The sequence below is a fragment of the Lactuca saligna genome, chromosome 1, assembly GCF_052625555.1.
Source record: "Lactuca saligna cultivar CGN05327 chromosome 1, ASM5262555v1, whole genome shotgun sequence".
NCBI classification, from domain to species: Eukaryota; Viridiplantae; Streptophyta; class Magnoliopsida; order Asterales; family Asteraceae; genus Lactuca; species Lactuca saligna.
The window spans coordinates 80811280-80825470 of NC_136417.1; the positions used below are offsets into that span (position 1 = coordinate 80811280).

The window sequence follows — 14191 nt, forward strand, 5'->3', positions numbered from 1 at the left end:
TCTTAAATGGCGTACCATCATCTTCTTAAGTTTCGAGAAACCTTGTAAAGAGCTACGATTGTCGATCGGTTCCTGAAGTCATACTTGCAGTAATAGTTACTAGACTTATCCAAGTGGGAGACTGTTGGATAAGGTGTCTAAGTCCATAACTATTTCTGGTATGTACTTGACCCGACCCGGCATGGTCCATTTGGGTTACATGGCACCATGCAATTGGATAGACTAAATGAGAGAAATAACGCTTGGAGATTATTTATATATTATAAGTTCTAATATATTAATAATATTATTTGATTAGTTTGATCAAGAATTAATTTAGAATTAATTAAGTGATCAAAAGATAACTAATTAAATATATGGGTTGATTAAGTAAATCATCCATATCTTGTATAGTGGGCTAAAAGGCTCCATGGATCATCAAGTTGGGTTTCACCCATAGGATGCTCCATGGATGCTCCATGGGAGTTACAAACCCATGGGTCATGGAAATGAAGAGTCATGACACATTAGGGTTTAACCCTAGGTGTGTCAACACTATATAAGTAACATGATCTCCTCCCAAATCGGTGACACTAAGAATATAGAGGGCTTGGCCGATTTTGTGAAGTGGGTATTCTCTCATAAGTTCTTCCAAGAGCATTTGGTGTTGTGTGAAGCATTTGAGGCATCACACTTGGGGTGCTAGGCTCACAAGGTTTCAAGGAACACAAGCAACAACAAGGTAAGTTATTCTATCTATACTTTATGTTAAAATTGTTCCCCATGTATGCTAGATAGGAATATAACCTTGGAATTCAACTTTGCATGACAAATTAGACAAACATAGATCCAAGGTTATTAGGGTTGCATGTACACTTAGGAAGTGTTAGAATGCTCAAAACCCATCAGGGCTCTCCTTCCTTCATTTTTGTTGTTTTCATGGAGGTGATGATTTCATACCTTTCCTGACGAGCACTCTAATGGTATCGTTCCATCCGGTCCTGGTACATCTCATAAGGGTTGAAATCTTCATAGGATTTCTGGAGTTCTACTATCATCGTAGCCAACATGATACAAGATACCTTAGTGGCATCCTTCTCATGGGTAGTGTACTCAACAATATCCTCGAGAGTAGCTAACAACTCATCGATGGCCTTAAGCTCCTTGTCGAAGAAATATTCATTGTCCTCATAATGAGTGACCATCCTTATGTTCCTAATCCAATCAATGAAATTAGTTCCATCAAAGATGAGTCTCCCACAAAGGTTCATGAGAGAGAAGGAGCCACTACGGTTTGAGCCAGAAGCATTGTTGGAAGACATCTGAAAAGGAAGAAAGACAAGTTTAGATTAGATAAAGAGCCCTTAATAAGATGCCCAAAATGAAATATTAAGGCTAGGAACCAACAAAATATTTTTTTATCTTGGATGAGGGATGTCCTAATCCAAGCTACAAAATATTTGAAGGTAGTTAAATGATGATTTACCAATTTACACCATCAAAAACGAAACAAATTATTAAGTTGCAATTGGATTGAAACTCCTAGATCTTTTAAGATTCATTGAACAATTCAATGTCATGTTTAAATATCGATTACGCCCTTCAAGTTTGTGATTGGTATACTGAGGATCACAAACAAGGTGTGAATAACCATGCAAATTAACTTGGTACTCTTAATTTTATCACCTAATCGATGTGTTGGTTAACCACACATGCTCCACCAATCTATGATAAACCTTAATCCACCCTTTGCCACCCTTGTTAGTTCAAGTTAGTGTGCTGGTTAATCGCACACACTCCACTAACGACTTAGCAAGGTGCAAAGTGTAATTTCATGGGTTAGCATCAATTTCACATTTTCCTAAAGTAACTAAGATTGGGAATTTATTAAAAACATTTACTTACTTTATTATCATTATACTTTTAATGAGAATTAGAGTGTTTGTCCTACCCGTTTGACTAACGACCTTCCACCAGTCAAAGAAGCGGTGGGTGAGAGTGGACACCCATTAAGCTGCCATTTTATAGGCAGCAACCTTATACCCCACTTATAGATCGGCTTCGTGAATGAGTCCTAGTAACGGTAATACTGACTTGATCTTATATATATATATATATATATATATATATATATATATATATATATATATATATATATTATTAAGTTATAATACTATAAAGTATAAGGGTTGAATTTTAAACTTTTAAAATTCTAGGGTTTGGAATTAAAGTATTATAAAGTGACTTTACAAATTCCAAAACTTGAGGTCATGTTTTGAACCTATTCAAAACCTTTCATTTCTATAACTTATGAGTTTTAATGATTTTAATGGAATAGACTCTTGGAATCCCATAACTTGAGGACAAGTTATGGAGTCTATTAAAAGGCATTTAGATCATTAGTTAAACTATCAAGCATGTCAAATAATTTCTATGATCTAAGAAAACTCATGAGCACAATCATTACCACATCAAAAACAGGTTTAACAATCTAAAAACAGTATAGGGTAATGATCCTAGTCCAAGTCAAACATTAAAACTCTAAATTCTGCACTCAGGGCTTCCAACTCGTTGATTGCAAGAACCAACTCGACGAGTAGGATGAATTTCAACATGGACTCATCGAGTTCACTGAACAGTGGGCAGAAAAAGTAATTTTTTAGCAAGTTACATCAATTATAATTGAAAACAAGCCAAGTCTCTAATACCACTAATGGGTTTTGAGCATTTTAACACTCCTATGGTGTACACGCAACCCTAGAAACGTTGGATCTATGTGTTCTCTATTATACATGCAAACATTCATTTTTCCAAGGTTTCATACTAACTAGCATATCATGGGGTATATGTAATAAATAAATAGTAGAATAACATACCTTTGTTTTAGCTTTGATTCCTTAATGCTTTGTGAGCCTACCACCACAAATGTGATCCCTCGAGTGCTTCACACAACACCACCTACAATTATAATATCTTGAGAGAAGATTATTATGTAGGGTTTTTGGTATACTACAACATGCTATGGTGCACATACAATCCTAAATACCTTGGATCTATGTTTTCACTAATTATACATGCAAATGGTTTCCAAGGTATTAAGCTTACAACTAGCATGCATTTAACATAAATTATCATATACTAGTTAGAATAGCATACCTTTTGATGGAGTTTGAAGTCTCGGTGTATTTGGCCTTAAAGAGTTTAGCCCCAATAGTGTGGAAGCCACAAATGGAATCACAACACATCATGGACAAAGGTAGGACTTGAGAGAGAATTCCATGCACCAAAAACCTCCACATCTCACTAAGAAAAGAAGTGTACACGTTTTGGTCATGAAGTAGCACATTTATATGTTGGATTCAAAGAGTCATGGGTATAACCTAAATCCATACCCATGGATTATATAATCCATGGTCCATGTGGCCCAACTCTTTATGTATCCATACATAAACTTGGTCCAACATGGATCATAAGTCCAACACATATAAATATTACTAATTACCATAATTTTTCCCTACAGATTTAATTAGTTACTTTTGACCACTAAATTAATTCCAAATTAACTCTTGATCAACACTAATTAAAACATATGATTTCATATTAATATGTTATAACTTATGTAACACCGTAAAATTTTAAACAATTTTTTGCATTTTTTAAACTCATTTTTCCAAACACATTTATTAACAAAATCCCATTGTATCATAACTTTGTTTCACAGAATATTTCCCAAGATCAAAATACATAAAACCCATGCGTGTGTACGAATCATGTCGGCGCCTTCCTGCGATCATCACTGGTACCTGAAACACATAACACATAACACTGTAAGCATAAAGCTTAGTGAGTTCCCAAAAATACCATACATAACACATACTAGCCACTCGAGGCTATAACTCTATGGGCCCATGGGCCCTAACTCTGTGGAACCTCTGGTCCTAGCTCTTTGAACCTTCTGGTTCTAACTCTGATATACTATAATATACACATGGCATAAAATATAAATCACATAAACATAATGAAATGCAACACATCACATAATAGCATACAGTAACTCTGTCACATGACTCTAATTACCCCTCAATGTAAATTATAGTGAGAAGACTCACCTCAAATGTCTCGGTAAATCTCTGACTCGGTAGAAATACGATCTAGCCTCCACCTAATCACATAAAGTAATACTCTCATAAATATAACTCTCTAGACTCAACCCTCTCTATGTACCCTTAGAAGGGTAAAAGATCATTTTACCCCTCCTTTGGCTCAAAGGCCCTCATTGTTGACCAAACCCTAAAACTCAACCAAAGTTAATGGTCAAACATTGACCCGGCTCGTCGAGTGCATTTGGGCAACTCGGCGAGTCCACACGTGTCCACTAACTCCCTAGTGTCACTTGGAACTCCAGTCTCAATATCAACTCGGCGAGTTCCGTCTTGAACTCCAGTCCTCTAATTCCTCTCTGACTCACTGAGTTATTCCCCCAACTCGGTGAGTTTACTCGCTGAGTGATTTACGGGAAACCCTAACCCTACTCGTTGAGTCTGATCTTTGGACTCGGCGAGTTCATGCCATGCAAAAACTCCATTGACCTCCTGAGGTCAGATCTGTTCCATAAACCCATAGATCTGACCTTCCCAAGCATGATAATCACGTAAAGTTCAGACCTTAACACTCATATTGATGGGTTTTGGTCATAAGACATCCTATGTGCTCATACAAACCCTAATGCTTGGATCTAGGTTTCTCTATTGTACATGCAATTTATCCAAGACTATAAACCCTAATTCTAGCATTCAAGTAATCATATTAGCATAAGAATGAGTTTATAATGTTACCTTGATTGTTATGTAGCAATAACAATCCCAAATCTCCTTGTATTGACTTTGGAAGGCTTAGAGTCACAAGTGTCACTCCTCTAATGGCTTACAAACACCAAGAGCAAATGGAGAAGGTATAAAGAGAGAGGGGAGAGGTAGGAATTCGTCCTTAGGACTTCTTGGGAAGAAGTACACGAATTCTAAGGCCTTAGGGTCTTTATATAGGTGTAAAGATAGGGTTTCAGTCATTATCCTTATCTAGTTGCTTATCCACAAAGCAACCATAAGATAAGCCTTGAAAACCCTTATCCTTTATCCTTTGGACGATTTCAAGGATCCTTATCTCCTTGAATTCGTTCAACCCATATTTAGGATAACCATTACCATATTTTGTAACTATCACATAATTACAATTCAACCCCTCTAGTTTAATTAATTACACTTGATCACAAAATTAATTCCTAATTAATTATTGACCAATATTAATTAAGCAAATATGATTCCTCCTTTAATATATTATTCTTATAACATATTAATAAATCATAATAATCTCTCTCTCTTTATTTATTTCTCCAATCAAGTTGCTTTGGTGAAGGCAACCCGAAAGGACCATGCACCATCGGGTCAAGTACATACCAAAATAGTTATGGACTTAGACACTAATCCAACACATATAACATCTAGATGGTCTTACTTGGTGATTTATCCCCAAAAATAAACTCCTAAGTTCATGGATCCCAAAATAACTCATAAAGCTCCAAGGGTTAAGGTCTCTGGACCTCTTTGAGTCCAGATCCAAAGCATAAATTCGAGAAAGGACCAATTGCTCCACATATCCATTCTCTAAAGGGGATAGAAAACCCTAACTCTAAGAATCAACACCAAAACTGAAGAAGGAGTAAATAAATACCTCAAGATGAAGTCTTTGAACTCTGAAATCACTAGATCCGCTCCTCCTTCAACCACCTCTTGCCTTGGTCACCTCCTTTTTGCAATCACACCAACAAAATGATCAAAAGTGGCCTCTCCTCCCTCACAAACGCTCTAGATCTCTTAGGGTCTATCTCTGGAGTTTGGTAGCCACAAATGACGGCCCTAAGGGCCTTTAAATAAGTGCCAAACTCGGGAAATAAGGGTTTCATTAAATAGCATGGACTTGCCGAGTCCACTCATGGACTCGCCGAGTCCGGTCATGAACCCGGATGAGAATACGCGACCCTACTCGGGGAGTCTAAGCACTAACTCGCCGAGTCCCTCTACAAAATCAAAAATAAATGAATAAAATAATAAAACTGGGAATCCTGATGTTAGAATTCTCCCCCACTAGAATCAGACATCGCCCTCGAAGTCTCACTCTACAAACAACTCTGGATGTTGATCATGTATCTCGCGCTGCGGCTCCCAAGTCAACTATGACCCTTTCCTATGCTGCCACTGTACCTGCACTAGAGGCACTTCCTTGCTCCTCAGAACCTTGATCTTCCAATCTCTAATTGCCACCGGTCTCTCAGCATAGTTCAGGCCCACATCTACCTGAATATCCTCTAATGGTACCACTACCGACTCATCGGCTATACACTTTCTCAACTGCGACACGTGGAAATTATCGTGAATCTGACCCAACTCCGCAGGTAGCTCCAAACGGTAGGCTACCCTGCCTACTCTCGCGATGTAACGACCGAAAAATCCAACCAATTTAAATTTTTCAAAAACAACCCGATTTCATTAAATTATTACAAAGAGGTTTTCAATACAAATCAGTTAGAGTATTCCCAGAATCACATTGCTACAAAATCATGAGGAGCGGTACGATCACGCCTTTGCCTTGCCACAGTCTCCTGAAGAATCTGAAAATCATTAAACCACAACTGTAAGCCCGAAAGCTTAGTGAGATACCCCCAAAATACCAACCACATATACCATACACATAACATGCTATCTCATAACGAATCACAGAACAGCCATGCATATCGGGTCTACTGTGGGACTGGTCCGCCTTGTAGGGCCTTCAGTCCACCTGGTCCACCCTCCATGTCCAATCATGTCCTTCGAGTCTGCAGTGTGGTTGGTCCGCCCGTACTGGGCCTTCAACTCACCTGGTCCACTCTCTGAGTCTACAGTATGACTGGTCCACCCGCATCAGGCCTTCAATCGGCCTGGTCCACTCTCCGAGCCTCGGCACGTCTGGTCCGCCCTCGTGGGGCCTACATCCTATCCGGACCACTCGCTGGGCCTTCGGAATAACCGGTCCGCCCTGGGTATCTTGGCCTACAGCACGAAGCAGGACCCGCCTAAACCCAACTCCAGTCCAAACAACCATGTGCACATAAACAAACAATCACATAACAATTCATATTCAGGCAACCGATCTAGCAGATCACATATCACAACATACTCTAACAGGATTCTGACCTAACCGGTCACTAGCAAAGTCTCACCCTACATACCAGGATGCCGACCTTAACTAGGTCTCTAACGAATACCATCCTAACTACCAGGATGCAAACATATTAAAGCAATAACATAACAACAGATACCCGGATCTCAATCCGATAAAAGGGCCGGCGTTGGTGCCTTAGAACCTGTTGATATAGTGAGGATAACTCACCTCAAGACTGCCGGGTGAAAGGATAAGATCCCGCTGCTCCGAACTCCGACACGAACTCCTCCACTGAACACCAAAACACTCAACTCAATATAGACCCTTAATTACCAAAATACCCCTAGAAGACAACTGGTCAACCTTGGACAAAGTCACAGTCAACCCCTGACTGACTCTACTCGCCGAGTCAACCCAATGACTCGCCGAGTCCCTATGCTCAGAACTTCCCTCAATCCGCGACCCAACTCGCCGAGTCACGGTAGTACATACACTGTTAATGTTGTTGTACCCTTGGAACAGACAACGATTCTGTTTAAGGGAATCAAATTCAACTCGAGCCTCAGTTACCACGTTTGCTACTAATCTTTCTCTAACAGGAAAATTTCAAGAAGAAAACGAAGAACTTACCCTAACACAACCAAATTATACATATTGATAGAACAGATACTGAAATAAATATTCCATTGCATCATTTTCCCTTTTTCTATTTTATAACCCATATGATTCATTAACATTACACAAAGTATATGTTTTAGCAAATATATTTTCTGCCGTTCATTTTTCTTTTAAAAAAAATCATCTTATATGTAATCGATTATAGTCGGACAAGTGATAGCAATCATCAAGTCTTTGAATCTATTGATCGTGTATACGAAAACTCAATGTTCATAGCATGTGCATTTATACTTTATTTATTCGTGACCTTTTAAGAAACTACAACATTAGAGTATTAAACAATTAAATGAAAAGTGTATTATTATTTTGTAATGGGCGAAAGAAGAAAGAAAACATGGATGATCAATCCAACAAAGTGATATAAAGAACAAGTGTCTTTAAGTTTATTGCTTGATTTGCAAGCACTACCCATAAATTGCATATGTGGATTTTGGTGAATAAAAGAATAGTTGTTGGTCAGCCTAGTTCAAAGGTGAAAAAAGTGAAATATTTGGTCCATTTGATTCTCTATTTTTGGTGACTTTTTAACATTTTGGAGAGAGAGGTACATTTGTCTTTTGATCCATACACAATAGTATACATTCTTTACTTATGTATCACTTGATTCTATTTCCAACATCTCCCTTTTGTTACTCGTTTCTTTGCTTAAGCAAGAATCCTTGATCAATCTTTTGTGTACCTTAGAAGAACAATTACAAATTTCTCATTTTTAGGGTCATGAGAATGTACAATATTGCACTGCATAGGGTATAACCATGTGGTTTGTTATGTTTACAAATCAACTTCCGACAAACTATATATTGTTGCCTTACAATGAGAATATAACGATTCAGGTGTAAATTTTTATAAAGAATATTCAAAATATATATATATATATATATATATATATATATATATATATATATATATATATATATATATATATATATAGTGACATAGTCAATATGTTATTTTAAGGTAGACCAAATAATATAAAAAATATAAACGATTGACAAAATTCGTTAATTTCTTTTATTTAATAAAAATATATATTGTACATAAATGATGAAAATAATATTAATTTTTTTTTCAAAAATTTTTATTTATTTTGCATTTAAAAATATACATTTATCTCCAAAATGAATGATTATGATAGGGTCCTGATGTCTCACAAAATATGATGGTCTCACATGAATCTAATCATATATATATATATATATATATATATATATATATATATATATATATATATATATATATATATATATATATATATATATAAAAGACATTTCTTAAATTTTAAGAAATATAAATTTATAAACACAATGCACAATTTGTTGAAACATACGTTTTCACCTCTGTCACCATGCTTAACACTACCTAATTGTTGAAAAATACAATCATAATCCATTTAACATGTTATAATTAAAAATATTATATTTATTTGATCCATCAATGTGATATAAGTTACTTTTAATTATAACATGTTAAATGGATCAAATAAATATAATATTTGAAAACAGTTTTATCCAACCTTGATCAAATAGTTTAATATTATATGAATGAACATATATCTTATTCCATTGTTTTTTTGGAAAGGGTCTCCCCTAACTTACGCTCACATCATGACTAATCAACCGTGCAAACATGAGGACATGCCTCATGTTCTAGAGTCACTGCAAACAGATCTTCATGACAATAGAAGTAAATAGCAACAACCGAATTAGAACTCGAGAAGATAAAATATTTGCTCGTGGTGGTTTTCTTTTGTGTGAATTCCTTTTTATGAATATGGATCCCCTAAAACACTCATATCGTACTTGTTGTGACTTCTTGTTGTGAACATGAATTCTTATTGTGAATATGAATTGTTATTGTGAATATGGAAAATGCAAATGACCACATTGCCAACAAGGACACCACCAAGTCTCCATATGGCATGAAGATCAATCTAACACTTTGGTGATATAGTCGTCTACTCCGTCCTAGCAGCAAATCTCCCTCATCGTTGATATGTGCCTCATATAACTTGAAGCTATAAGGATCTGTTGGGATTAAAACCCTAATTGAGATTTGATGAATAAAGATGCGGAAAATAAGAACAAACACAAATATGAAGATCATGCCGAATGATCACTCGATTTATTGAATTGTGAGGAACAAATTACACTTAAGAAATAAGAATCTAACTCTACAAGAAACCTCACACGGTGGCGGCTACATTTTGCCTCACTCTCTTAACCCTAATTGTGAATAATACATGACTATTTATAGGGAAAAGACAAGTCTTGGGCTTTTGACCTAGAATTAGTCAAAGGGGCCCATTGCCATCATCCATGGAGTGCTTTGAAACCCTACAATCTCCCCCTCAAAGTATGGAATGGATGACAATGCTTTAACTTCCAAAACAAGCATCTAGCAAATAAAAAGATCTGCAACGAGGAATATATGAAGCAATCCACGAATCTTGATTCTTCAATAGTCTTCAAACACGGGCTCTAGGATATATAAATCAGGCACTGAAGTAATGTCTTTAAACTTCATTTTCGAATGTAATCCCAAAGAATCTTCATGAAAACCAAACCCGCCATAAAAACCCATTTCAGAACAAAGAAACCGAATCACTTCTTGTCTTTGAAGAGCTCCCCCTCCAAGTCACAATGATCTTCAAATAAGCTAATGATATAAGCCATCAAAAAATATCATGTAACAACCCAAACTTTATGATTCGTAACGCCACTTGATCGAGAAAATACAAGAAGTCGGAGATATAACAAGTCCTTAGCAGAGCTCAATAAAGAACTTCCGCTGTAAATGATACTTCTCTGTAAAAGCTTTAGCAGAGCTCGATGAAGAACTTCCGCTGTAAAAGCTACCTTCATAATTCTACCATAAGCTTTATCAAAAATCTTCAACTTTGAAAAGTCACCAATCCAATTTCGAATGGCCATACCAAATTCTCCCTCGATTTATAATCAAAAACATGATTATAAAGCCTTCAAATGGTCATGAGAATGATCTTGAATGGATAAAAATTTACTAAGCTCCCCCGCGACAAAAAGATATACACAATGAAGTATAAAATCCGAAAAAATCGTGAAAATTTGACGTTATCACGAAAAACGACTTTCCGAACCGCCAAGACTTGATGGAATCTTTATTTTTCTGTTCACGAAAAAATATGTGCATTAAAAAATCCAAAACTGTTCACCGACCCTTAAAATTGTAAACTTTTTCGAAAAACGGGCCGAAATTGTCACTTTCCAAAAACCCAGGGGCTGGAATTGTAATCATGCATCAATAAACCCCTTTATTTGTAACAAAATCTGGAATTGGTCCAAAAGTGCCTAGGCATGAAACGCATAGGGACCAAAGGAGTTAATTCGCCAAAGTTTCAGGGACTAATAATGTAACATGTTTATCTTCTTCCCGGTTTATTTGATTGAATGAACGAACAAAGCTACTGGAAGTCTAGAATGGTGAAGTTACGCATACGAACCCACAAACAATATTTCAATCAACGCCTTTCGTTCCGAGCACCCTGATGCGACCGAAAGTTTGTTCCAGGTTCATTGAACCGAAATCATGTTCGGTCCGAGCACAGGTTCGCTTTTCTGATGTTTCGTTCTAGGGCAAACAAACGAACTTCGGTCCATGTTCATTGATTCAAAACCGAAACCACGTTCGGTTCGAGCATCATGATGAGAACAAAAGGGAAACTATAGCTAAACCGAATCACAGGTTCGCTTTAAAACCAGTTGTAGGTTCTTTATTTCTCGCTCTGATTCAATTGATCAAGTACAGAAAGCTAATAACGACCGAAAGCGAATTGCAGATTCACTTTAATTTCATACTTAAACCGAAATAAACCCAGCTTTTGGTTCCATTCAGTTCCAATTTTTGACTTTAAGGTATAACCATACATTCGATTTAAGCCCCAACATTTCAAGCACAGGCTCGTTTCACTGACATCATGAACTTTCGCAGGATGATCCATTCACAAATTTGATCAACGAACATACCAGATGAGAACGATTCCATTCGCAGGTAAGGACATTCATTCCAAATTAGTCATTCATGACCCTGATGCGAATCACAGTCAAATTTTGACTTTTTGTTTGACATGTGTTCTTCCAGTTTAGTCCCGATTTCATTCACAGGATGGATATTCGAATCCAATATTGTTAGCAGCAAAACCTTCCAACCCAAATTGACGATTTGAAGTACCCAGAATCCCAATCACGATTCCAATGCCCTGAACATCACTGCCAGATACATGCCCGATTCCAAGACTCATTACACTGTGAAAAATAAGAACTGCGAAGCATCAAATTGTGAAACAGTTGATTTGAAATTTGGAGAAGCCAATTGAATCTTCAACATCGTTTTGCATTCATAAACAAAACCCAACTGCTTTCCAATCACATTCACAGATGAGAACACCGTTCTCAAATTCCAATTTTGACTTTTCTGATTTTGACTATTAAAAAAGCAAACTGAGTTCTGTCCATCCAATCTTCATATGATTATCACACTACATAATTTGTATTCTTGATTTCATTCGTTCACAGGTAAGGTTGCGAATTCAACATCATTCTTTATGGTTGTATTAAGCGCCTGTTAAGAGATCTACTTGGCAATGCGAACAGGACGTTAAGGGAATTCCGAATGTAATTACCAAATTGTGATTGGTAAACTAACAAGTGATTGTGAACAGAAACACTGAATACTTCCACAATGATTACATCATCCAGATTTTAGATGTTTTTGATTTTTGTCTTTTCAATTTTGACCGTCCAAATTGACACATCGTTGTTCATCCGTTCGTTAACAGTTCATCACATGACTTTAAAGATTTGCATTCAACAAACATAAAATCGATTCTCCAAATATCGATTTCACTCAAGGATCATCATCGATTTCCAAGTTTGACATGAATCAAATTAATAATCATGAAATCAAATTGACGATAAGAACAGGAATGAGAAAATTGATGAAAAACAAGATCTTGGATTAAGACAAACAAAAATCGATTCTTGAGAGTTTATGTTTACACGTTGAAACCATTAACCAAAGACGATTAACAAAAAATCATCAATTGTAGATTTAGAATCGAATACTGAATGAATTAAATTTGCAAGTGACACTTACAGGAGCTTGAGATAAGATTGGATATGTGGATCATGAACAGTGGAATGGCCAAGATTTTGGGACACAAAAAAATATACGCATGGATCCAATTAGGTCAAAACAAATAACTAAAATCGATTGATTTTTGGATTAAGTGAGCAAACAGATCCAATATGAACAGAAGTACGAATCAGATTGAAATAATACCAGATGAACAGTAGATGAACAACATAAATTTCCATGAACAGTAACTTGAATAGAATTTTGATTCCATACCACCAAAACACCAATAATCTTCAATATATGTGCAGAAAATCACCAAATCAAGAACCGATACTTCAAAAATCAATAGATCTTCAAAGACCCGCTCTGATACCACTTGTTGGGATTAAAACCCTAATTGAGATTTGATGAATAAAGATGCGGAAAATAAGAACAAACACAAATATGAAGATCATGCCGAATGATCACTCGATTTATTGAATTGTGAGGAACAAATTACACTTAAGAAATAAGAATCTAACTCTACAAGAAACCTCACACGGTGGCGGCTACATTTTGCCTCACTCTCTTAACCCTAATTGTGAATAATACATGACTATTTATAGGGAAAAGACAAGTCTTGGGCTTTTGACCTAGAATTAGTCAAAGGGGCCCATTGCCATCATCCATGGAGTGCTTTGAAACCCTACAGGATCTGTTGCAACCCCACCGGGAAACAACCATAATCTCCAAAAGAAACTACTCGCACCCGCCCCCTAACCCCACCCGGTCATACGTCGCTTTGCACGTGTACACAACTAGTGTGTGTGTGTGTATATATATATATATATATATATATATATATATATATATATATATATATATATATATATATATATATATGTTCAAATGAGAACATTTTTTGAGATTGAGAACATTTTTTAGCCTATGAGTTCAAAAAACACGCACGTTTCTTTTTCGAATATCTTCAGGGGTATTTCGGTAACTCTGTGCTTGTGACTGTATTCTCATCTGATTTTGTTTACGTTTTTTACGAATGTTTGGTCAAGAGTATCCATTGAGAACCGAGTGATTATCATCGAATTTTACGGAATTGTTTTTAAATCTTAGCGATTTCTAAGATTCTTCTTACAAAATTCGTTGTGTTTTCTTCTTCGATTATTATAGAGAAGTAATAGTGGTGTCGTCGTCACCGTGCAAACATGAGGACATGCTTCATGTTCTA

At 36.3% G+C, this 14191-nt stretch overlaps 1 long non-coding RNA gene across 1 annotated transcript; it reads right to left on the reverse strand.

Annotated features, from left to right (window-relative positions):
* Window positions 1–9945: 9945 nt before the first annotated feature.
* Window positions 9946–13650, reverse strand: LOC145040442 (uncharacterized). Its single transcript, XR_013679895.1, has 2 exons — window positions 12985–13650; window positions 9946–12134 (listed from the first exon to the last, which is right to left on the reverse strand). It is a non-coding gene; the product is annotated as an uncharacterized LOC145040442 (long non-coding RNA).
* Window positions 13651–14191: the final 541 nt, after the last annotated feature.